The following is a 27,800-nucleotide window of genomic DNA, read 5'->3' on the forward strand; positions in this document are numbered from 1 at the left end:
CTAGAATTCCATGTTTTCTATTTAAAACAAAATGGAGTATTGCCTGGGCGCGTTCGTAGCACAGGCTTTCGATAGGGCCTGGCATCCAGGCATACTTTTTCAACTTAAGCACTTCCTACCCTCTCCTCACTATTACCTTTTATTGAAATCCGAGTAGCTGACAGCTGTTTCAGAGTGAGGTGCGGCAATGAATTCTCGGAAGTCAAACAGATACAGGCTGGTGTACCGCAAGGTAGTATCCTTGGTCCTATCCTATATATCATTTATACTGCTGGCCTACCAATACATCCTGACACTATTATCACCTATGCTGACGACACCGCAATCCTATCCTCTAACTCGAATCCTGTCCAAGCTACCTCCAACATCCAGGAACACCTTGAGCTTATCGAAGACTGGTGTAAAAAATGGATGACAAGACTGAACGAAGAAAAATGCTCTCATTGTACTTTTACGCTGAAAAAGCAGTCTTGCCCTCTTTTGCATATGAACAACAAAGACACACCAGTTTCCACTGATGAGACTCTATCTCGAGAGCAGATTGATGTGGAATCCCCACACAATACTTAAAAAAACAGCAACTTAATTTAAGACTTGGACTACTACGAAGACTTATAAGACCGAAATCGACTTTGACAATTAAGACAAAGCTAACACTGTACACGACTTTACTAAGACCAATATGGACATAGGGAGTGGAGCTTTGGAGTACTGCCAAGCCTTCAAAAATCCAGCGCATCCAGTTCTTCCAATCGAAAGTCCTTTGACAATTTGTCAAAGTACCATAACCTCACTATCCACAAAGGCTTCAACATTCCTTTTATGAACGAACTAATCCGGTCCAGATTCCAAACCTTCCACACCTAGCTTTCGAACCACCTAACCATACTGATCGAGCCCTCTCCACTCATTCCCATCCTGACAACCCACCACGTCGCCTCAACCGACGATGGCCTCGGGACCTTCTTGACCCCTAAGCAATGGCTGGCTCCTCAAAGCATGTGTTCTGCCGCTGCAGTGCTGGCATTAGTGCTGGTTATTCAGAAATCGTGAAATGCCGTCTGGTGTGATGTAGGTTTCAGAAAAACATTTTCTTTATCGTGCCAACGTTTCAATCTTTATTGAGATCATCTTCAGTGCTCAAAGTGTTTGTCTTCTGTGCAATTGTGCCATTCTTACGTGTCGTGTTGAGAGCTCGTGTTGTCTTTGAGGGAGTACAAATACTTTGATTAAACCTAAAATTTGTATCATATAAATTCATTTTCACAACTTACATGCATGTATAATTTAAACAATGTTTATAAATCCCAGGCCCTGAAGATCTCAATAAAGAACGAAACGTTGGCACGATAAAGAAAATGTTTTTCTGAAACCTACATCACACCAGACCGCATCTCACGATTTCTGAATAATTATCGATTAACGGTCACTAATCACCACCCATTAGTGCTAGGGTTGTGCTTTGTGTATATTAATCATGTATACATATTTGTATAGTATACTATCATATATAAGTAACAAATAAATTTATATTTAAAAAAATCTATTTAAAACATCGTAGTGTCTTCCCTCTATTTTTGGTAAGGGCGGAATTAAGATTAAGAAAAAACACGCATAAAAATAATAAATCGTCTAAAAATAGTCGTGTCTTTTATTTTTTCATTTACTCTTCAGGAGATTTAAACAAGCCATCCTATTTATAGTTGGATATATAAATTTCATTTTTCGTTTTGATTGATGGGCTTCTTGGAGGGATACAAAGCCCGGCCCTTAATTAAAAGTTTGTCAGGGCAAAATAAGAAAACAGGATAAAGGTGGATCAGCTGCGGTCCCATGTGTTCCTCCCCCTAATCCTAGTTATTGGGACTGGCTTTTCTCCAGGGAAAACAACTAAGAAATAATAAAAAAAGTTGGCCGGAGAGACTAAGGAGAAAAAGGAAAGTCAATTACTGAATTATGTGACCTAGCTGGATTAGTATTTTTATTATAAAAATTTATTTTAATATACTTTTCGGATTCTGGAGTTATTTATTTATTTTACAATAATGTTATAGTGTTTATTAATAAATTGTGAAGAATGACGAAGTGTTAATTAATCATAATTAGAAAATTGACAGCATATATCTGAGCACCATTACCTGTAAAGTTATATATAACCCCATTATATTTCGTGGTCCAATTGACTGGTAAAAAAAGTCAGTGTCACAAGCGGGATTCGAACCTACGACCTTCGGCTCAATACGCCGCTGCTCTAATCACTTGAGCTATCGTGACTTCGATCCACTCGGGTACCAACTTCCCATCTCATCCTACCTTTCGAATTTTCCCTCCTTTTTGCCATTTTTCAAATGTGTAATTAGGATTCGAACTCGGCGACAAATCAAATGGCCAGTTGGTTGGATGGAATTTGGTGTTCGAGTGGATCGAAGTCACGATAGCTCAAGTTGTAGAGTAGCGCCGTTTTGACCCGAAGGTCGTGGGTTCGAATCCCGCTCGTGACACTAACTTTTTTATCTCGACCAAGACCTTAAATAAAAAGAATAATTACTTGACATTATTGAGCTATCATGGCGCCAAATGGTTAGGGCAATGGTTAAATAAAAATAGTCATTAATTGAAATAAGTAATTTGGTCAATTATACCACAAAACATAAATGGAGATCGTGAGATGGGGTCTGGTGTGACGTAGGTTTAGAAAAACATTTTCTCTATCGTGCCAACGTTTCGATCTTTATTGAGATCATCTTCAGGGCTCAAAATGTTTTTTCTGTGCAGAGGTGTCACAGTGGTGTGTCGTGTTGAGAGTCTGAACACAGTTACTAAATACTAAACATTTAAAAATGAAATTGAAATAAATCACATAATGCTTTGACCAAGCCTGATTTGGACGTCAAGCATTTCTTAAGCTGGTCGATATCCGCAATGCGAACACTGCTCATTTCCATCGATTGATTCTTTTTTTTTCCGTTTTCCGATGTTCACTTATAAGAAACAATTGAATTTTATATAAACCATTTGTAATTAAAAAATCTATAGTCTGAAAGACAGTGGCGTGATTCGTTAAGAAATTACTGGGGAGGTAAAAATAGTAACAGCCTTAGTATTTTTTGGTAGGGGTTGTGGATTTTGAATTTTTTGTATTCTTCATATTGTCATTTTTTTTAAATTACTGCGTTTGCTTAACTCAAGAATTCATCTGAGGCAAAACGCCGAATTTCTTGTACCACATTGATCGTCCTGATTATTTTTACACCGGGGACGCGGGCGTTTCGTGTATTACGGTAGTTTTTCAAGGTCGACCAAGGTTTTCATGGCCTATCAGAAAAAGGCCATCATGAATAATTCAAATTGCGATCGGCCGAGGTCACGTAACTAAGTGGATTTTCACTCGTAAACGAATCAGAGTTCACTGGCGATGAGGAGGCGTAAACGCAACCCTCCGAACCTTTGGCCCATGGCCCGGCGTTGGTCTAACGGTTTCGCCACATTGAACGAGGCTATTATACCATAATTTTATGTTATTACGTTAAACGTGTGTCGCTGACGCGCACGCCTGGGATAGATTTTCAAATGGAAGGTTCAATTCTACCGACGTTTCCCAGGAATTCATATCTCATGCAAATCAAAGCCGACAAACGTAATTAGTAAATTAACGGTTTTAGTGAATATTAAACAAATATGCTATCATTTTATAATTGCTGTTTTATTTCTGGAATAAGTTTTGTTCTTGGCGCATCCGTACAGTTTTTATTAGCATGCTAAGTTTCTTTCCGACTCCATTCTTTCATTTTTTAACGTGCGTTAGCCTTTTTTTAATTTGGATACCAGGGACTGGAGGAGTTCCCTCCTGAGCACTGCAGCTGAGCTGTACAGCTTATTGTACTCTATCCCTGGCTCCATATTTTGGGGGAGGGCTCGCAACACAAATGTGAACTTGAGCTCCCATTGAACGAGTGTTCTTCCATCGAAGAAACTCATTTTTGAAAGTGGTTGGGACCACATTAAGGGTCGCTGAGATCCGATCCCGCCCCTTCCATTGATGAGTGCCGTGTCAATTTCTTTCAATTGCGGCCCTTGCGTTAGCCGTAGTTTGATACGTGTTGGTCTTCATAGTCCTCACTGAAGATGGCGCAATATCGAAACGCGTTTGCGTAATTGAACAAACCCGCGAGTCAAGACCCACCCTAAGTGGGGTCATCACTTCCTTCCTACTTACTTCTAAAAACATGTTGAGCTATTTCCTTTCCGCTTGTCTATTCTTGTTTCCTTTTTCCACCTAAGGTCTAACCCCATTGGTAGTTAGTATCCTAGGTCTTTCATTGAAAACGACACGCGTCTTTCAGTGATTGATCAGGGCATCCTATTTTTTTTCTATGTTTAAATCCCAATTGGCACAGTCATCCAATTTGAATTCTGCATATTCGGGCCAAACAGGATAAAACAAGTAGATTTATCAAATTTTTTCGCGGTTTCTAAAAAGGCATATTAAAAAAAGGAAGTGGTTTCGACTTAATCAATTATACCCAATCAGGCCTAAAGACTTATCAGCAAAGCACTTATCCCGTTTGTCCAAAAGTCCAGTTTTGCCCTGTAGGTGAAGAATTCACATAAATTTCCTTCAAATTCCATTCTTTCAGCTGAATCCTTTTAAAAATCCGGATTTCGAGCTTTTAGCTCATCATCAGATTGAGGGAGTTCGACAACACGTCTCTCGACATGACTTGCAAAAGTACGGAATACCGCACTCACTCAACCATTCATCATTTCTCTTCTTTCAGCTGTTCCCGTCCTAAAGCACCTGTCACAGCTTGTTCTGCATATCCATTTTTTCTCCATTTATATAAGTTGATGGTTTAACCCCAATTTACTCGGGATCCCTCCACTCGGACACCAACTTCCTGCGAAAAAAAAAGGAGGGAAAATTCGAAAGGTTGTAGGTTGAGATGGGAAGTTGGTGCCCGAGTGGATCGAAGTCACGATAGCTCAAGTGGTAAAGCAGAGGCGTATTTAGCAGAAGGTCGTGGGTTCGAATCCCGCTCGTGACACTAACTTTTTCCATTGAACCAATACCTTACATAAAGATTAATCTTTGGTTTATATTATTCAAGAAGTCCTCTATTTCATAGATCACCTCGTTAGAACAGGGGTTTATTATATTTAAATATTCTACCATATTTCCCATTACTTTTGTAATAGCACTCAGCATCTTTCTACGTTTCTCTTCGTAGATTGGAAACATCATCATTATATGTTCCAATGTTCTATGCTACCACACGTGCACTTTTCGTCTTGTACATGATTTATCTTTTTTAAGTAATATTTGCATACACCGTGATTGGAGCCTCACCATTTTCTTTCACGTCGCTTTTTTATGAGTGATCGTTGAAAACCAGGGTGAACACAGATTAAAATTAAAATAAAATAAAAGGGAAAAAATTATGCATCTTTGTATTAATTTTACTTTTGAGTTGAAAGACAAATTGATGTAGGAAAGGTTCAACATCCTCTTTATCACTGGCAGGTTGGTGAATATCAGAACGGGTCGTCGTCTCCGGCGACGGTTCAACACTTGTTTTTATTTGTGTTGTTTTTACATCCGAATCCTGTTTCGTTGGTACGTCTTTTACCTTGGAGGACTTTCTTTACCAAACCAACTACCTTTCACCCTTATAATACGATATACGCGATGCTAAATATGAAAAGTATCACATGGATTTTTCTTTTTTTAACGTTTGAGGATAAGTCAGATGAAATATAAAAAGTTAAGCTTATCAATAGGCAGTTTCTTTTAATACTGATGTTAAGATAGTAAAATGAACAAGCTAAATAAAGCAAATAAAGAGTGCAACTACTTACAATTCATTGAGAGATCATCATCCTCTCTTTAAAGCGCCATTTTGTCAAGATTTGTAAATTTTAAAGAACGAAATATTGGAAGAGACTAATTTGTTGTTAGTTGTTTGATTATTCAATACATTCTTCAACCATGAAAATTATTGTTTTTTAAATTAACAGATCTGATTTCTTCTTAATCGTTTAACCTCAAAATAACAGTTTTTCACTCGTTATAACGAGATGACTTTTTAACCCCGCTCTTTTCTCAAAACCTTGACCGTTATTTTTTAAATGGCTTTCTCTGCGTTTTAACCTTATAAGTGATAGTTCTATTAAAGCAGAAAATGACTTGGACGATCTCTTTTAAATAAAGGATTTGAGTATAATTAAAACCTACTGGATTCTCCGGGCATGTTCGTGGGACTGTTTACGTCTCAATTTCCTACTTGCCCCTGAAGAGAAATTTTTTACGACTTTGTTTACGTTTGTAATTTGTTCGCCTGAGATTCGCCACAGCCGCGTTCTTGCACCTGTGAAATCGACGTGATTCGGCCCACAAAAAAAATCAATGTCACCTTGGAATTTCCTTCAGAAACGCATTTTTAAATAAATATTACAACAGGAAAATGAAATGAAGGGAGTTTGATCGCCAGATGATCAGTTAGATCAAAGTGAGTTTGAGATAAAAATTGAAAAAGAACGTGATGGACCCTTTAACGAAGGGACTGGTTCGACGACTAAGCTCCGATTATGTTCACAAACCATCGGAAAGACTCGTCAACCAAGGAGCTAAATTTTCATGTGATGTCTGAGTGGTCGTGTTTTTGATGTCTCCATTTCTGACCTTCAAGGAGAACCTCAATTTTGCTCTATGGCTGAGGATGTACACGCTTCGAACGTCTTGGCTAATTTTCATGGGATGGATTTGATCACCATATGTAAAAAGCATGATGGAAAAGTGGCAGACGGCATTGAAACGAATGCCAACGTTAAAACCACCTATAACCCTGATAAGTATGGTAGACTCTCATTTAAGTGAATGTCTAACTTCATGACCAACTTGTAAGAGTGTTCTTACATAGGTTTTACCGGTAAGGATTAAATGTCCGCGAAAAAAAATTGCGCCCACTACAGGTGTGAGAAATCAGACCAAGTTTGGTGACTAACATTACTAACAACAGCGAACGTTGTCATCCGAACGGACACATACAAACCACCTGTTCAAGAATCTGTTTAATTTTTTGAAATTTGCATTGCACATTTTATGATCAATAGAAGATATGGATCGTGGGACTCATGTAGCCAAGATGTCAATTTTTCTGATCACATTCACTCCCCGTAAGTACTCGATATTCCTCTGGGCGGGATTGATCCGTACTCTAAAGTGGAGAACACACTTACTCCTTGCAACGCTATCCGATGCTGCCCGACGTCTTCTCTTTTTTTTTTGGTAGGGTGTGCACTTCTATTCGACGTCAAGCGCAGTTTGATCTCGTTTAATTTGGCTTACATTAAAAAAGCTTGCTGTAAGTAATATAATGATAAAATTACATATACATAGTTCGAAACAAACTATAAAAAATATGAGTGTCCGGTTCTGCCGCTACTGGTGTAATGTGTAAATGGTATAATTTTATGAGAAAAACCATGTAATAAATGTTAGTTAATTTTTTTGAACAAAACCATGTAATAAATTGTTAGCTAAGTTTTATGAACAAAACCATGTAGTAAATTGTTAGTAAAACTTTATGAACAAAACCATATAATAATTGTTAGTTAAATTTTATGAGCAAATCCATGAAATAAATTGTTAGTTAAATTTTATGAACAAATCCATGAAATAAATTGTTAGTTAAATTTTATGAGCAAATCCATGAAATAAATTGTTAGTTAAATTTTATGAGAAAAACCATGAAATAATTTGTTAGTTAAGTTTTATGAGCAAATCCATGTAATAAATTGTTCGTTAAATTCATTCTATCAATAAATGGTATTCCGGTGTTTTGATCAGTTTTCTGCTAAATTATTAAAATTAATTTTTTAAAATAAAAACTAATGAATTTTTGATCTATCTAATTTGGTTTATATTAAAATAAGTATGTTGTAATTAATATAACGACATAGTACATATAGTTTGAAAGAAAAATATAAGTGTCCGGTTTTGTCTTCGATTGTACTCGATGCTGCCCGACGAAAATCTGGACAGTGGAGATCGCAGAGCGTGGTGTAGGGTAGCGTTGCATGGCATAGGGCAGATGTGCACGGGGGTAATACAATCTTATGGTAAATTGGACTTAGGATTTGTGTAGTGTTGCATCGGATAACTGTGTTCCCCGCTTAATAGTTACACTTATACTAAAATAACTTACTTTTACACTCCATAAGGTCACATATTCGCCCCAGAGTACTGAGGACGGATTCTTCGGGGTGGGGTCTTGAACTACAAACTAAGGCAATATCATTTCGGTGTAGAATAGAATATATACAATAGAATAAGTATATTTTACAAATTAATATCCATTAGGAAATTGTGGTATTATTGGAGTCAGTGGTGCTTAATAGATTGAACATTGTCTTAAGGCAGACGATGCTTGGATTTCTAATCATTAGTACCCATAGGCCTTTCGAGTTCTATTTGTATTCTATGTAACCGTTTTAAAAAACGTATAATAAAAATTACTTGAAATGAACCTTAGCCTTAAGCAGTGTCCACCTGCCATCGCCTTAAGATTTATAGACGGGTTTTAATAAATCCTTGACAGGCCCATTGTCTTGATGAGATGTATCCAAGTAGATAATTAGATCCTGATGAAAATTAACTACGTGTCCTGCTTTCCCGTGCGATCAGTAATTACCAAACGTCAGGATGTTTTTCCAGTTAGGAAATTATCGACAGGGCTCAATTAGGTGCCGCAATCGATGCGTCGGTGTTTTTTCTTTCTGTAACGCACCGCCGCCTTCGGTTCATTACTAATTATGCCAGCAATTAGTTGGATTATTTTTTAATTGTCCTATCTCGTAAGCAGATTTGTAAACCGTTCGGAGAAAGTATCGCTTTTGTCCCGACGGGATTTGTAACGAATTGCATTTCCGTGCAAAGCAGTTTGAAACTTGTTACTTCCTCAATTTGGCTGTTGGGCGAAAGGTGGCGAACAAATGTCAGGGCGTTTGCATAATTTAAATCTTCATCCATATCCGATTTACCAAGCCCGGTCACAGAGTCACGAAAATGGCGATAAAAAGTTTTAAACAATTCCAGATTCTCCTGAGGGGGTTCAAATTCCCATAGATATTAGCGAAATGAAATTTTCGTCCTTCTTGCGAGCCCTAAATTACAATAATGCTCAATTTCCATGTAATAAAGATATTCACGCTGAACCGGCATAGGGTCACTTACTTCTTGGCTCCGTCTTCACTCGAGGGTTTGTGGAATTACTCAATTGCGTTTCGGCATCGCGCCCCCTTCAGTCTTCAGTGAGGAACTGTCACTTGGACCGAGTAGGGTTTATATCTCATTCGGTTCGTCGATTTTCGCTCGGGGCGATTGCGGTATAGGAGCTCAAACGACCCAATGACAACCAGTACTTCACTGAAGATGGCGCAGTGAGTAATTCAGCAAACCCGCTAATGAAGATGTATCAAAGGAGTGACCTTTTGCTGTTTCAGCATGAGTTCATCGCAGACCATCACCCATCATCAATAATTATAGCATTTTTTTTTTTTTTAAATATACGTCGAAACTCACATGACATAGCGAAAACAGTAGACCCTAGATTTATCTTCCCCTTTTAACTGTTCTCCATCTTTTTTTAATTTATATTTTTATATTAGTGAACAAATTTATATTCAATGCTATTCTTAACAATACTTTCTTGTTTCTTCTTCGATAAACAAAACTTGTTAACCTTGAATACCACTACGCTATTAATTATTAGCTATTTTAAAAAGCCATGATCATAATTTGCGGGTTCCATACCAGGATAATGTTTCATATAAAGACCCACCCTGCTAATAACGGGTTGCCAAATTTGGTCTTAAGAAAAAAGTGAAGACGTACGTAAAATTCTGTTGGTACTTGAACTGGGTCTATCTCTCCTTGGTTTTGACCTTTCGGCCATGTACATAACGGCGTTTAATATAACCTCTTTGACGTGGGTGGCTTCGAAAAAGGAGAATAATTGGACATTTCGTTTCGTTCTGCACCTACGCGTTGGTATAATTTTTGTTAGCTGCTAATTAAAAACGTTTTTATTCGTATTAAATTCGAGCAGGGCCATGATTTGACAATTATTACCGTAGGAAATTCCTGTTGGTCAAATAGATAAAGCTTTTTGGCAAATTTGGTAGTTTTGAAAATATGACAAATAAAATGGATTTCGGGAGGTTTAGGTGGTAATAAACATGTAGTTTCGTCGCTTCCGATCATTTTAGTCTATCTCTGTTTTGGTCTATCAAGCGTTTTGGTATTTCACTTTTTTAGTGATGGGTTATTAATGTTATTTTCCTCAGGCGACTCCCTTCTAGAAAGCAGTGGTTTTTCCCATTAATTTCTTGGAAAATGTCCATCCATTTGTCGCCAGATTTCCTTATAAAGGTGGCCATTCACGATCGCTCCAAGCAGGCGAAACGGAGCGACGCCGTTCCAAAAACCACGTCAATGGCAAAACTGAACTGGCGTGCCCGGCTGTGCCGAATATTCGACCGGTTCAAATTCCATCGCGCCACTCCAAATATCTATGGCGCGACGACGGCATGGCTCGGTGGCCTGGTCGTGAATGGGAAAACGCTCGTTTTTTTTGGCGCAGTCTCCGTCTTTCTGTCACTGAGCAAACATCTCCGTCGTACATTCTCAAAAAGTCAAAAACGTTTATTCTTTATTGGTAATGACATCCAATCGAGATTTTATTGTTGAGGTGATTGAATTGTATGAAAGTGTACCAAGTTTATGAAAGTTGTGGACAATGATTACATTACCACGATAGAAATAAAAGAAATTCGATCCTCAACCAGTTGGACGACGTTTTCAAAACAAAGGATACAAATGCAGTGAGAGATGAGGTATTGATAACCCCTAACAATGATCAGAAACCGTAGTAGAGAACTTAAGTTCTTTGTAAGTAAGCGAGAAATCGTAATGTGGTTGCCAACGTTTCATGTAGTGATGATTTCTCTCATGACTGTCTTTTGTTTTCTAATCAAGGGGGTAACAAGCTGGAGTAAATATAAATAAGACGTTAATCTTTTTTTTGTTGTAAGGTTTTGGTTGAAATGAAAAAATAGTGTCACGGGGGGATTCGAATCCACGATATTCGGCTAAATACGCCGCTGCGCTAACCACTTGAGCTATACTGACTTCGATCCACTCGGGCACCAACTCCCCATCTCAACCTACAACCTTTCGAATTTTTTCTCTTTTTGCCATTTTTTGGTGTCGGAGAGGATCGAAGTCACGATAGCTTAAGTGGTAGAGCAGGGGCGTATTTAGCCGAAGGCCATGGTTTCAGATCCCGCTCGTGGCACTAGCTTTTTCATTTCAACCAAAACCTTACAAAAAAGATTAAATAATTGAAAGAAGTAATTTGGTCAATAGAACACTAAATATAATGAATAAATAAGACGTTTCATCCATCCTTAAATAGTTCCTCCAATCAGCGGGTTCAAGGGAAAGTTCTTTCATCAAATTAATATGGGTATTACGGCTTCTGTTCAGGAGCCACTTCTTACACCATTTCCTCTTCGATTTTTTGCTTTTAATATGTAAATAAACAGAAGAGTAGCACAAGAGATCGTCATCCATTTTGAGAAGGTAATTCACTGGTTGACGTTCGGAGCGACTGGCTCTGGAGCGGTCGTGAATGCCCCTCAAATTTCACTCCAAATGGAGCTGTACGGCTTGGCGCGGTTCCATTTGGAGTGATCGTGAATGGCCACCTTAAGCGTCGCTAGTTTTGTCCGATCAAACCGGCCTTCGTGTACTCGATGGCACCACGTCCATATCATCTATTTGTCTGCTGTACTACCGAAGAATGCCGAAAAATTTAGATGAATGAAATCCTCCACCAACTCGCAACTCTGGTCGTTTATCCGTCCTCCTTTGCCGAGGGAATTCCCTTCCAGGATGCCAAGCCGAGTATCATCGTTCATGCGACCATGATCTGTTATGAGACACGTATGAAAAGGCTCGTTACTTTTTCCTATGATCGTATGAATCAATACGTTTAGTGAAAGGTTAGGGGTTTGTCCGTGTTATCTTAGCCTGTCGGCGTCTTTGACGGATTATTTCTGGGTATATTTGATTGTTTGTTCCTGTCGGTTATTTTGTTCCTTGATTCATTTCCTGTTTTTTTTGTCTAGTGTGCAAACTTTTAAATTGTGCATTCGTGTTAAATATGTGCTATATTTTTTCGATTCATTTCGGCATTTCTTTATCGTCACTGATAAGTGATAAATTGCTAAGATGTACAAAATATTACAAGAATACGGGAAACAACAACAAATTTTTTGAGCCGTAAGTGGCAAAATGTTTATTGTATGAATGATAAACCGTCCACTGAAGATGGCGAAATGCCGAATATGTCTAGTAGACCAAAACAGCGAAGATAGACCAGAACCATGAAGAACCGAACTATAAAATATATTTCTTTTAAAATAACAAATTTAACATCCGTGTAGGTATTATTAATTTTTAATATGAACTGAAATAGCGAGAAAATAGGTAGAGTTCAATAAAGAGGAAGTGATTATACCTGGAGCCTTCACAAATTGGCCAGAAGGTAGCAATTAGTCCATCCGGTACCGATGCCACTCTTTAACACTTCCACTTGCCTAATTCCCTCCGTGTGCCCGGCCTTCCGATTACTTGTGACAGCTCTTTCTCATTAAGCCTTCCTCCTCTCGGAATAGGACCGATTATTGTTATCCAATTGTCTGGAGCCCGTCTCGCGTCCTACGGCGGTGGAAAATAGGAGCGCGCAGGGCAATCACGAGGCGAAAGTGTAATGAGATGCCTGCGGCTCAAGCCCACGCTTGAAATAATTCCAGCCCGACAGAATTTCAAGCCGGTCGGTAGTACTGCCATGCATCTTTCATCTCCCATTGTCTTGATAATTACAGAAAAAACTATGGCAGCCACAGCCCCAATAGTTGGGCAATAGGACAATAATGCTCTGAAATGAGGCTAAAAGACTAATTTAAGGCAACATAAAGGAAAAATGTAAAATACTTGAGTAAAGTGTATTGTGTACATTATAGCTGTGTAAGTTGTTATAAATTTTAATGAACGTATACCAAAAAACCATAAGTTGAGCTAAAACAAATTGTTGGCAGCTTATGACAGCTCTTTCTCCGGCATCGTATTGCATAATCCTTCATTAGGTCTTACACTGATTTTGGACTCACTTTTGGTTCATTCTTCTTCTTTTTCAAGTGCCATGTCCTCGTAGAACGTTGGCGATCAGTGGCCTGAACTGGTTTCGATCCAAAGCTATTCTAAATAGATCAGCTGTGTTCACTGCGAATCATTGGCTTAAGTTCTTAAGCCAGAATGTTCTTCTGCGCCCTGGGCCACGCTTCCCAACTATTTTTCTTTGAAGGATAACCTGCAGTAGATGATATTTCTCATTGGCATTATGTGTCCAAAATATTGTAATTGTCTTCCCTTTATGGTATTGAGGATTTCTATTTTTTTATTCAAGCGCTGTAATACAGCCACATTAGTGACTATGGCTGTCCAAGGTATCTTCAGAATTCGTCTGTACGTCCACATTTCGAATGCTTCCAGCTTCCGGCATGTGTCTGGAAGGGTCCAAGTTTCAACCCCATAGAGATGTATACTGAATATATTGGATCGAAGTATTCGAGTACTAAGTCCCGGTTTGTCAAGATTTTCCTCATTTTCTGGAAGGAATTTCTAGCTTGTTCAATTCTACAACGGATTTCGCAGGGTCCCAGTTATCCTTGACATAGCACCCCAAGTATTTATAAGATGATACTCTCTCAATTATCTCACTGCCAATCTTGAGAAGATTCTGTGAACCATTTGGTTTTTTACTGATAACCATTCATTTTGTCTTCTTCACGTTAAGTCATAATCCCATGGAACTGCTTTCTGTAGCAACAGATTCCAACAATACTTGCAAATCTGCCAGATTTGTTGCAAGCAGGACAGTTTTGGTTCATGCTAAGTATAATCGTAATTTTTATGGAGGATTGTTAAGAAATGTACTAGCGTTTGTGTATGTCGAGGTAGTTTACACAATATAATTTATGACTTTAAAGTATAATAGTAAGATTTAGCCTTATTTTTCGTCTCCTTCGATTATTAGCTGTTTTGTGAGACAAAACAAGTAAATTAAGGGCTTGCGGTAACTGGCTGTATGTGGGAGTAGCAGTACTGCAGTCTGGAGTTTCCACATCGTCCCCTGAGAGCCGGCAAAAGGGAAGTAACGAGGTCGCCAGTACGGTTTTTAACTGCGCTTAAAACTTTAATTAGCTAAGTTATTTTGGCAGAACAATGAAACTCGTCGCAATTAACATATTCGGCTAACATCAACCAAATCGCTCTTTTAGAACACTGCTTTAAACGGACTGTTTGGATTAGTGCGTCTCCTTTTCCTATTTGGTCGTTTAATAAATTCAAGGATCCCAGGGGAAATGAAACAATCCCGGGGCAATGTTAAGCCAACATTCTCGTCTTAGCCATGTGTGTGAATCAAGTGATTCAAACACCTTAACTGGGCAAGCACTTGGGCGTACAGAACTCTCTACTTTCTACAAATAGAATTACGTTATCTCTCTCTAGTAATTCCTTTTTTCTAGGACATTTTATCTAGAATTATTATATTGAGCATGATGCGTAATGTCTTGGTTAACAGAATATCAAAGGTAAATATGTTTGTCCTTCATACAAGAAGTCGAAAATGTCGTTATTTGAAGGTTGTATAATGTCATTAATCTTAAAGACAGGATTTTTATTCAATAAAAATGTCCTGGTTTCATTGCATTCTAAGTTAAAGAAGCATTTTCATTGGAATCCGGTCTTTAGATCTTACTACTCTATGACTTATTTTTCAAATTATTATATACACCTGAAACTTTAGTTAGAATAAGTAAATTTGGTCATTCATAGCATGACATGATAAAATTAAACAGAATGAGTGAAGCCACCTCATAGGCGACACACCCTCACACTCACACAGACGCAAATCACATGAATCAACTCCTTAAGCCATTTTCTCTTTAGCTGATTGAGGATTTCCAGGTAGGGATTGTGTAGAAAATAGTTACACGAGTGAGTTTAGATGTATTACGAATGGAATGTGAAGGCCAGTGTAAATAGTTTTCTTGGAGACGTGGAGAGAATATTAAGGGTTTTCCTAAGATTTTGGATTGGAGAGTCTGGATACGGGATGGATTTGAATGTTTCGTTGAGCCCCTTACTCCCACTTTTGTAAAGCATAGGTTTTGTTGTTAAGGTTTATGTGAGATTGTCGGTCGAGTGGTATCAGCAAGAGTAGGGGTATTCACGATCTTTGTGTTAACCCTGTTAACTCTGTTAGGTTTTGTTCGGTTGTTGATTCTTGAATCGACTAGTTAACATTGCTCGATCTAACAGGCCAAAGCCAATGTTAAATGTTAGGTCGAAAATGTAGTCACTTTGCTATCCGTTAGGGCGTAGGTAACCAACATGGCAGCCATGAATTTAACAGCTGTTTTTTATTTACACGTGTTTTTATTCTTAAATACGCATTAATTAAATCAGACAAATACTTTTATTTTGTTAATTTCCGTCCTGTACGTATACTCTCATTCATAATAGATACATCCCTTATCCTATAAAGTTGTAGGCTGTTAGACTAGGATATAGGTTAGGTAGGTCGGCACATTTTGAAGCGGGTCATTTGTTATTACTTTTCGAGTGCACAGATAGCATTTTTAATGAAAGAGTTGACTAATTTTCCTTTTTTATTAACTTTTGGCATCTTACAATTTAACACAAAAGAAAACCAAAACAAATAACTAAAAGACTTCAAGGACTCTTATAGCTTTATTTTTGGTTCTACCAGTCGTCACTTCCAGCATTGCAGAAATATTAACATTTAACACTCTAGGAAAAGAAGGGGGCGTTCACGATCTTACGGGACATTTGTCTATTCGAGTGAGATCATGAATACCCCTAGTGTCTTGTTCCAGGTGAGAGTGTGGATTCCACGCCAGAATTTTTCAATGTACAGTCCCAGGAACCTTACTAAATCAGCAGCCGGTATCAGTAAGTCAGTCCGTCGTAATGGAGGTCACAGTGACTTTCTTAGTGGGAAAGTGACTTGAGCACTTACGTTCTTTTTGATTCTCCAATTGCAGTACCAGTCTTCTAATAGGGTGAGGGCATTTTTCCAGTCATTGTTGATACTGATTAATCACAAGCAATAAGAAACCCCTTTAATTTATAATGAGACTAAGACGTGCTATTATATAAAGAAAACTTATTTCAAAATAATCGAAAATTTATTAGCTAAATGCTAAGTTCCGACAAGACAGGTTAGGATTATTAACAATGTTGTTCGGACTGAGCATGAATGGAATGAGCGCAGGAGGCATTTCACTTTCAAACCGCACTTGCAAGCCTTGCGTAACGGGCAGCCGGTCGCTAAATATTTATAAGGCTAGTCGAGGGTGGGAAAGGTTTCCTCGTCATTCCATCCTATGGGAATATCTACGCCGGAGAGGAGGAAGCGTCGGGAAACGGTCCTCTCCCAGGGTCAGGGGTCTTACAAGTTGCCGCTCCCAATCAAAAGAAGGTATAGGTCAATAGACAGGCAGGTCGTGATACGCCTAAACACACAGACACGGATCACGACTCGGTTAGTTTAATCTCGTTATGACGAAAATCTTACCTTATTGTATAATAGCGCCTACGAATCAAATCAATCGTTGTATCGCAATAGTTACGAAAGTCATTGGTAATCTGTCTTGTTAATATTATTAATATTGCGATGTAACCGCATAATGCAAATCAAGAACCCTGGATGGTAACTAATCCTGTTTAACGAGAGGTTGAAGATATCCTTTTGTCTGGGGATCGGCTTTCCCAGGGTGAAGGCTAATCTTTGCGGCCAGTCCACAAAACATTCCCCTTTGTACTTCCTAATGAACAAACATAGCTACTGAAATAGATCTTTCTGTGGCAACATATAAAACCTCACTTGAATATACACCACAGCCTAGGTTTTATCTAGAAACTTAATATTCAATTTCGCTCGAAAGTATCAAAATATTTCAGCAACTGGAGAATTAAGGTGATAAGGAATATTGCTTTTGAACGAACAGCTGTTTTATCCTATTTTTGAGGCTACCTTCATTTCTACTTGATGGGTTTTAATTTTGACGATTTTCGTATAAATGATAATCTGTACTTTATGTTTAAATATAAAACTATAAAATCAGGCATTTTCAAGGACATTTAGTTATTGAAAATTTGCCATTTTTTTAGTACCATTGTCTCAAAATACATTTTATTAGTTTTATTACAACCAACGGAGAACGGGAAAAGGCCAAACTGATGAGGCTTGCGCATAGGTCTTTCAAGAATAACTCACGGGCACGTTCTAGCCGGAAAGCGTCAACGTAGGTGCCCGTTTTGTAAAAATAAGAGTCGAGCACATTTTCAATTTTAGCAGGCCAGATTTTGTTAGCGCGTCAACTGGAGCGGTGGAATACGCGATACGACAAATAATGCGCTTGCAATTCGATACCGTACTGTTACTACGTGTATTCCTTGCCTAAGCAAGTAAACCTGCGCACACCAGCGCGAATGCGATGCAACGCCGATAATTATCGGTGTCGTATCGGGTGAGGCGACTCGTCAGTGAACATGTTGCTATTCTTTTGATAAAATAGTTGAACAGAACTCGTGTTTATGGAACTATTCTTTGAAAAGATATTCAAGAACTAAATTTAACAACCGTAGTATGGAAGAAAATAATATCTTGCCCCGGATAAATTGACCAATAAATAATTTGTCCCTTTCCCCCCAAGCTGAGCTTCTCCAAAAATGTTACAGCGAGGCCACTTATGTTCGGCATTGAATCTGTTTAAATCCTTGGGGATTTCGAGTTCCTGCGTTCTTTCAAACCAGACCTTAACCTAACCAGTCTTTAATATCACACTTTCAAGACTAATAAAATTAGCTTGTGTGATCATTGAATGTTTTGGCAATAAAGGTGGAATGTAATTAAATTTAAAAAGAAATAAACTTTATTAGTTTCTAAATAGATTGCATAATTGGGCGTATGCTGGGAAGGGATAATATTTTATTCGCAGCGAATTTTTTTAAATCTATATTCTTTATAGAAAGAAATTTCAACTATTTCAAAAACTTTATTTTTAAATTTCCATATTTCGTTTGGTCATAAATTACGTTGGTTGTTTCGAAATATCGTAATTTTTGATTTAGCAGTATTAACTTAAGGTTCCAGTAGCCATAATACATTTCTAAATCATCTATCATTTTCTGACCAAAGAAGTCTGCCAGTAATACCACATCATCAGCATACATATGTCTTTAATGCAGCACTTTAATTTCAAAAGGTTCTATGGTATATAACATATCGCTTGTCAAGTGTTGCGCCGATAAAAGTCGTATCGCGCGATTAAAAATCGCTTCATGTTGCACCATTATCTCATCGCTTCAGTGGGCACTGCCCCTTAGTCTAAAAGTGACGTATGGAGAGTAAAAGTAGTTATTAGCTACAATAGAGAGATTCCGCCCGCCTCGCTATCAATATCGAGTACTCCGGGGGAGATTATGACCAGAATTTTATGTTTATATGAGGTGTTGTATTTATGTTAATTTATTGGAATCAATGCGATTTATAAGCGTGAAAGGAAGGGATTGTTGCTCCTGTCCCGAGGAATATCGAATACCCTCTGAGTTATCTTAATCTACATTGTAGTTGACAACCTGAAGTACAAATGAGAGGTTAGCATTTTTTAAAGGATTTTGTGTTTCTTTATGTGCTACGCACACTGCAGCTAAGGTTTTTAAAAATAGTGAATTAGTTGGGCAACAACCTCAAGCAAAATACAATATTTCTGGATTTCTTGCCTTATTATCTGTATACCGTGGGTCAGCCTTTTCTCCAAATAAATATGTCAACATTTGTGTGTGGTTTTTAAGCGAATTGCTTGCTATAGATTGTTTACACAATATTGTTCTACTAACTGAGAAAAAAAAAATCGCTTCGCTTTGATTAAGATTTTTTTGGGGCGAAAAGTGTGTGTGTGCTTGCATGCGTGTATGGTGAAAAAATGCAACCTTTCTGACCGCGCTCGAATTTTTCTTGTTTACCAACCGATTTATGGTAGTTTGCGCTTAGAAATTAAAACAAGCAAGATACACCAAAACCTTTGATTCTCAATACTCAAAAAATGATATGAAGCACTTTTAAAGCTCTCAATTTCATAGGAATAGTTTAATGAAATGCTGAAAGAAAGGTAATTTAGTCTAAAAAGTATTCCCTCTCCACTACTTAACAAATAGTATTTTATTATAATTGTTTGTTTTTTCTTACATAATAAATGCTTATGGATTTCTCCAGACCGATGTTTTTATTAGAAAAGATTAGCTGATTTTGCTTTGTTTAGTGTTATAGTTCTTAGACCCTACCACATACCATTTTAAGAAATAAATGTAAACATGTTTGCGTTTAATGAAAGTAGTTAGAGCTCAATTAACTAACCCATATCGGATTGGCCGTTTTGTCTAAATAATTAATTTTACGCTTTCAACACACTGCCAATTTTGTCCGTGTGGTAAAAAATATATAAAAATTACACACTGGTGGTGGCTATCGGTCTACGAGTCGGGGTTTGTCTACCTCGCCTTTATGCCATCTTCAGCGAAGAACTCAAATTAGTTGACATTGATCAAGTGTCAATAATTTCAACAAGTATCATTTCAGTTTGAAACAACTGTAGAGTCGATATACTGAAAACATATATTTTAAATATTTGCCTAGTTTCTTTATTTACAAAAAAATATTGTTTTGTGTTTGGATTAAAAAAAGGTCATGGCGAACAAAAGACAAATCTGGGTTATTTCAACAGCGTCTCGTATTATTGCAATCCAAGGATAGCTACCTAAAATTCTTTTTAAGTTGTAAATCGTTTGGTTAGACAATATATTTTTGTTTAAATTAAAACACATAAATAATTGACTGTCGTGATGCTTAAATAATTTAACATTTGTCAATACCTTTTAAAAGTGTACATTGTTAAGGGAAGTACTTTCCAAAGTGTGCTCGATTGAATATTAAGCTTCTTTCGCCTTTTTATGACCGGATTTTTAAAATATTGACTTTACTTAAGACCTGTTCTAGTCTTATCCCGAAAAAGATAAGACACGGAAAGCCAGCTGTAAAACGGTAATGCTCTTTTTACATTCCGTCCGTTGGGAAGTCTAAAATTCAGGAAAACAGGGTGAAAATAACACATGCCTCTGGTTTTTCTATCAGCGATGACGCAAACTGGCCATAATTTTCTCGAAGTTGCGGTGTCGGATGGAACCGGTGACTCAACACTGCGTTGCATTGAATTCGGTCAAGTAAATAACGAAGCTAAGGTCACGGAGTTTTTAAGTCCAAAAAAGGATACCTACGATTTCGAAAGTTCACGCTATGTACAAAAAGTTTCAGTTTCAATGAGATGAAAATAATTTTGTTTTTATAATTAATTATTATCGATAGTGGACGTTGGTTATTAAAAGCGAAATTTGCTCAGTCGTAACCTGCCAAATAATAGATCAGTACTTAAACATGCGCCATGATCAAAAATCTCGTGCTTCTTAATGTTTTTATGGCTAATACTGATTTAAGTAAGCTCAGATCCTCACAGGTGGTACATACATACAGTGTGTACAAAGTTGAGCCTGTCATTTCTTACCAATTAGAAATTTTAGCATTTCTACAATAAATTCTCGGCAGTCCTTGAGAATCACAACCCCGGACGTTGGTATCCCAAGTTAGACCTCGGCCTTATCTCTCTAGCCACCACGCTAATAAATACATTCACTATCAAAACACAGGGATACCAACTATCAGTATTGTATACAATAAAATAACTAAAAAAAGGAACAGCTGTTCCGGATACTCGCTGCTGTGCTCAAGCCCAGTTATCATATGGGGTGGTATATCTACACGCTCTCTATATGGAACCAAGGAATGGCACCCTTCAAATTAGTGGGGTACATCGAGCAACCTTCCGGATAAAGCGGGCTTTGGTCCAAATGGAAATAAACCGACAATAATCTCTTGACAGTTAATTATCAAAATAGGATCAAAATATCCTGAGCATGGTGGTCTGTAGTGGTAACACCATTGATCATTTCTGACATTACCTTCTCCCTCATTCTCACTTTTCTCTTTTCTTCTAATCTTCATTTACTTATCTGTTCTTCTTTTTACGAATTTGTTTTAACGCCTCTAAAATGAATATTCTTTATAGTAAACTCATCATAAGCATAGATCGAGACTTTTTATGTTATCATTATTTTACCTGAACGAAAAGAAAATTCAGATAAAAACTACTGTAGTCTCCATAATATCAGTCTTAAAGTTCACACCTAAAGTTCTTCTTAAAGTTGAATAAATAACCCTTTGAAATAAAAAACTAACCATACTTATGAAAGACCTCCAGCTCCTATTTTAAGAAAATGAATAATTCAGAATAATCGAACAGTTGACTATTTGTATATACGCCATTAGATGGACATAAGGGTGTGGATGGGAGTGATAGAAAGCTGGCGGGGGCGTTTGTTAAAAGTCTAACGAAGCTCTGCACCCCGGCATACAGAGAATATTACTACCTGTCTTGGCACTAATGATTTCTCCCTTTTACAGTTCTAAAAATACCCCAAGCGCGTTTTATGACGATGTCTAATCATATCTAGCGATCTGCAATTGTACGTACAATCGAAGTTACCGACGGCCAGAGCATAGGGCAGGGCTTTCTTCATGGATGTATAACGAGCGGCTTTACCACTTTTACGTCTAATCGTTCAAACCAATTTATTATGGCCGAATAAACATTTTTTTGTTCGACTATTCTTGATTGTTTAGCCCACGTGAAGTTATAAAATGGTGTAAAATTAATTTATTTTAACCAAATGCCATACTCCTATGGCCATACTCCGATTGCTTGATCATAAGAGAAATCTGTAAGCACACTCCACTTGATATTTCTATGTTTTATTTGTAATTTCAAATCATAGAATAATATTACAATTAATTTTTATGTGTAGAATTTATTGACGGGTAATTAATGATTATTTTGAGATCGTGAAATGTGATCTTGTGAGATATAGGTTTAGAAAAGCATTTTCTTTATTGTGCCAACGTTTCGATATTTATTTAGATCATCTTCAGGGCAAAGTGTGGATTTTCTGTTCAGATGTGTCACGGTTGTGTGTCGATTTGTGATATATCTACACAGAAAAAACACAATTTGCCCTGAAGATGATCTAAATAAAGATGGAAACGTCGGCACAATAAAGAAAATCGTTTTTTATACCTATTTATTCTTTGGAAATATTATTGATAAGCCATTTATGTTTACTGGTCTAATTGACCAAATTACTTATTTCAGTTAATTACTCTTTTTATGTAACCACTGCTCTAACCACTTGGCCTCATGATAGTTCAGTAATTTCAATTAATTATTCTTTTTATGTAAAGTCTTGGTTGAGATGTAAAAGTTTGTGTCACGAGCGGGATTCGAACCCACGACCTTCGGCTCCAAACGCCGCTGCTCTAACCACTTGAGCTATCGTGACGCCAAGAATAGCGGCGTATTGAGCTGAAGGTCGTGGGTTCGAATCCCGCTCGTGACACAAACTTTTACATCTGAACCAAGACTTGACATAAAAGGAATAATTAATTGAAATTATTGATAACGATCAACCGGATTCAAAATAATTGCATAAATATTTCTTCTGTTAACAAGTTCTGTACAAGAAATGTTTATTTTATTTGGATATAAATTTTTTTCTTTCTAATATTATATTATAAAGATTAGCAAATGGCCAATTGGATTGAGCTAACTTCTACGCGCAATATAATTTTAACAAAACTGATCAATGGTTTTAGATAATATAACGTAGGCTGGGACTGACAACAAGTTTAGCCGGACCGTAAATTACTGCTTGTTAGGAAAAGTTTACCGACTTAAAACCATCTTCTTCAGTTTTTTCATTTATTTCAATTTCATTCGATATTTATTATAAATTTCGCGGTTCGCCTAATCGTCGGTGCAAACCTTGCATATCTGCCATTGTGTGCGTATAAAATCTGTGTATACACATTTTCATACACTAAATTTTTATTGTCTTATAAATGAGATGTGTAAGTTTTGTAATGTTAAAATTAAAAAAAAAAAAAAATGACTTTTTGCTGGCCACTCCAAAAATTGAAATGAAGCCCGTTCCAAGTAGTAACCAACGATCCTACCTGTGTGGGGCCTTACATTGTCATGCATAAAAATAAGACCGTCGCCAATTAGCGGCATAAGAAACTAGTTCTTCTGTTAACACATCTTCCATGAATGGCACAGCTGTTAGGCAACCTTCGATGAAGATCAAATTTGTGCAACCTTCCACAGAAATGCCTGCCCAGACCAAACACATCTTCCATGAATGGCACAGCTGTTAGGAAATCTTCGATGAAGATCAAATTTGCGAAACCTTCCACAGAAATGCCTGCCCAGACCATAACACTACCATAGCTTCCCCTGAGTGAAAATGCGGGGATATATCACTCTCCTGCCCTTTTATTTTGTGCCATTGTTGGTCTTTCAGTTTTGTGCAAGGTTAGTCCTTGAGGAGGTCCCGAGGCCATCTCCGCTTTTATCGGCGGGCAGGATTGTAGGGATGGGATGGACACGGATTGGGCTAGTGGGTAGGGGTAATGGAGAGTTTGTCGTGGAGCTGGGTGAATCTGGTCGGGATTAAGTTATTTACAAAGGGTATTTTGAGGTCATTGTGGAGGGTGGCGTTGGAGACATAGTAAGGAGCGTTAACTATAATTCTAAGGACTTTGTATTAGAACGATTGAATTCCTTGGGTGTTAGTATAGGTTTAGCGGTGCCCCACATTTCTGGTCCGTATGTCCCGTTTCAGTAGTGTTCTGTAGAGTGTTAGTTTGTTTTTTGTCGACAAATTAAATTTGCGTCCGAATAGTTTATAGAGTAGTCCGAATCGTCTATTCAGTTCCTGTCTTTTGTGTGTTGGTTCCACGTCAGTCGTGTTAAGGGATTACTGTACTCTTAATGTTCCTTTGTCTGTCAATTTTATAATAACCTATTCTGATGGAAAATATAGGTTAAGTTATGGAATAATTTACTATGAAACTAAGCCTAATCCGATTAATAAAGGATGTGCTTATTGGAGCTTATTGAAGCGAGTGCGAAATGGAAAGTGGAGAGCTATTTTAATTGAGTTTGTAAATCGTTTAAAACGAACGCTTTCGAGAATCGTTCTATTATTCGACATGCGACGTACAGTATGTAGTATAATCGTTGACGAGTGATACAAAGCACGCTCGGGCTATATTTAAAAGACGGCCATGTGCTTTTACGTGAAGCTTCTTTACTTTGTCACGTAGCCGAAAAAATAATACTCCCGTTCACCATTCGGGGTCGTTAAGGGTTAGATTTCTAGCCCGGGGGTGAAGGAGTCGAGGCCGACAAATCTCCGATTCGGACAAGGCCCGTTATTCCGTTTCGGTCGTAATAAATTTGACACAATTAACGAAAGCTTTTGGAAAGCTTCAATGGAAGGGTGTTCGGAAAGTAAAACCACAATTACGATACACCTATCGGAATCGCTACGACTCCCTCGATCTGATAAACTCATAGCGATCTAGAGTGAAAGGCGATGGTTTTATTAGCATAAATAATTTTTCATTACAGATCCTAGTCACGCGGCCCTATTTAAAGCGAAAAGGGAATTGAGTCGTCAACTGATAATTAAACCTTTTTGACAGTATCTTGCTAAAATATAAAATAAAGCCGTAGTATTTATCTAAGCCTTATTTCCTAAAGGAAAATACAGAGTTTAATCCATTATATTTCGTGGTCGAATTTGACCGATTGTTCAAATAACTCTTTCAATTAATTAATCTTTATGTAAGGTATTGATAGATATGAAAAAGTTAAGTGTCACGAGCGGGATTCGAACCCACGACCTTTGGTGTCACGAGGTTGAGATGAAGAGTTGGTGTCCGAGTGGATTGAAGCCACGATAACTCAAGAGGTTGGAGCCGCGATGTGACCCGTGGGTTCGAATCCCGCTCTTGACAATAACTTTTTCATTTCAACCAATACCTCACATTAATTAATTGACAGTATTTAATCTTTATCTTTGTACCTGAAGTTATCTTTTAACATGTTGACAATACTGAAGGCAATCGTGTAGTGCGCTTGTTTTAAGCAGGAAAAGCAGACAACAAACAAACGTGTCTTTTGTCTCACGCCTAATTTATAATTTTCCAAGAGAATTTCTTTTTCTTCATCAGTCATCAGAAATCAGTCAAGTAATTAAGTAAGAGTTTTCCCTCCATCTTGCACTTAAGTACTTTTTTTTCTTGAGGCCAGAGCCTGGATTTATATGGAATAAAAATCCTCAAATATGCCATATGATATGGATTAAAAACACCTCAAATATACCATATTATATACACTATAAATCCTCAAAATGCCATATAAAATGTGAAAGTGAGAGAGAAAAAAAGTTTTCTTCTGGGACTAGAGTCCTCTAAGAATAACAATGAGGTTACAAAATGTTACAAATCTGACATTTGAATTAATGAGGTTTGACGTTAGTATAAAGTAAAATATGTTGAACTAAATCACATAATACAAAATATAAAATATAGAATAATAGTAGCAATAATAATGTAGGGATCATAAAAGAATTCTATGTCTTGTGCGAACATAATCGCAAACTGTAAACTTAAAAGTTGAGAAAGGAAGGTGTGAAATAAATTGTGCCTTTTTGGAGGGATATGAAGTGTTGGTACATGAGGGATTCAAAAGAGGTAAGGGAGGCAGCTTTGCGGATTGGCAAAGGAGGAGAATTCCAGAGATTTTGGGTTCGAGCTAGGAAGGACCTCTCAAATGTGGAGGTTTTATGATGCGGAAGATGTTTCCATGGTTTCTGTGACGTGAAGAGGTCTATTCCATGTTCAACCGGCAGGACTCGAGCTTCATCCATAACCGCGTTGGACCCATGGCAGTTTAACCGTGATATCATTATGGGGCTCGTTCGTGCGTATTTCATGAGCCTATCTTTGCTGAGAGTTAGGTGGTTTGGTGCTGTTTCATTCATCGCTCCTGCTTTCGCTTGTTACCATCGCTTCATTTATCCTGTTCTCTGATGGGTAGTGCTCTCCGCGGGTTGCAGTTAGTGGCTGTTCACCGTCTTTCCTGAGATGAGGGGCCTTGCGCCGTAGTCAGTAGCGCTTTTGACTTTGATTATTGCTCTTGTCAGCTTATCAATTTCTAGTTCTTACTTTACAGCTTCCTGCACTATCTACGTATGTTCGCCTGGCTAATAGTCCTTCTGAAGGCTAACGAAAAGCGTTAATACGAGGAGCACTCAGAACACGTTCGATCTTGGCAATAGTTCGATGCCAAATTGATGTAGACATAGAAAGTTAACAAAATTTATCTTTGCTTTTGAAAAAAAAATTGCCAACGTCTCAACCAGTGCTATTAAATATACGTGACTTCCTTAAGTTCGGGCCCGATTGACGCAAGAGGAAACGTTATTGATTGAATCTTTTATAATGCATACATATTAAATTCAGACTGACCAAATCGGCGAGGCAAGTTATCGGATGTCGGAAAGTGGTTAATTTGTATTGTTTGTTTATTACTTGAAAACACTGTTATATTTATTTGCTTCATAGAAAAAATTATTTACTTTTACATGTCCTACACGAATAGTAGGCATAGAAAGTCGCTGACCGATTTATAAGGCACATGTTGGAAAGTCAATAGGGATTGCCATAGGATGTGATATTAGGGAAGGGAAAAGGTTCTAAATTCTTTCTCGGCTGTTGTCTAAGCGAAGGATATCAGACACCGTCGGAAAGCGGTCTATCGCATTTTAAGATCTGGGAATTTCATGGTTTTGCGGCCAGGGGGTCCGTCATTACAGAATTGCTCCCAATTGGGAACTGCCCAATCCTGAAATAACAAGCGGATCGTTTGACAATAGAAAAAGACGATGGTGCTTTTAGGACCTGGTTTCACGTGGATGTTTCCGTACTCGGATTCGCTGTCTTCGGGTTTTCATCGTGACACGTACGTACATCTCGAATCTCTCCCGAATTCAATTTTAACATCAGGAAGGGTCGTGGGGCGATCGCCTTGCCTTCACGGTGCAAAGGCGTGATGACTTTCCCCTGTACATAAAAATAATTAATGAAAATGTGATGAAAGGGACAGTGGACGCACGACGCGCCCACACGATCTGAAGTTATGAAAAAAATTATTTCGCCGATTTCTCCCCAAATTGTAATTGCTGACATATTGAGTCGTGTTTCTCTATCGTGAGACAGATTGTTCAAATAAAAAAATCGGTGTCACAGGGATGTTTGCATTATTGCCATCTGAAAGCAGGATATTCGCGAAGAATAATTAAAAAAAAAATCTGTAGTCATTTTTGGAGGATATACGTAGACTGACTTGTATTTTTCCCTTAGCAATTGTCCCATAAAGATGTATTTATCAAGATTATTAGCATAATCTAAGCCATTTAATGTGGCTTAAGTTACTTTGGTCATCGGTGTTTTATTCCTTCCTACATGTATGTGGTTTTTATGGGGTATATAATTAACGCGATAGGGATTTGATGATATGAGTTTCTCTCTTTTTTTTCTGTCCGTATGTACGTTAAGTACAATATTTTAATT

The 27,800-nt window shown here is 37.7% G+C and overlaps 1 protein-coding gene and 1 non-coding gene across 5 annotated transcripts in view; one reads left to right on the forward strand and one right to left on the reverse strand.

Moving 5' to 3' along the window:
• The window catches only part of LOC106666348, a 461,223-nt gene that overhangs the window by 111,779 nt on the left and 321,644 nt on the right, over window positions 1–27,800 (forward strand). The gene's annotated exons all lie outside the window — the stretch shown is intronic.
• Trnaq-uug lies at window positions 22,587–22,660 on the reverse strand. The gene has a single exon. It is a non-coding gene; the product is annotated as a tRNA-Gln (tRNA).

This window comes from Cimex lectularius, unplaced genomic scaffold (genome assembly GCF_000648675.2).
Source record: "Cimex lectularius strain Harlan isolate CLEC.00 unplaced genomic scaffold, Clec_2.1 scaffold62, whole genome shotgun sequence".
Classification (NCBI taxonomy): Eukaryota; Metazoa; Arthropoda; class Insecta; order Hemiptera; family Cimicidae; genus Cimex; species Cimex lectularius.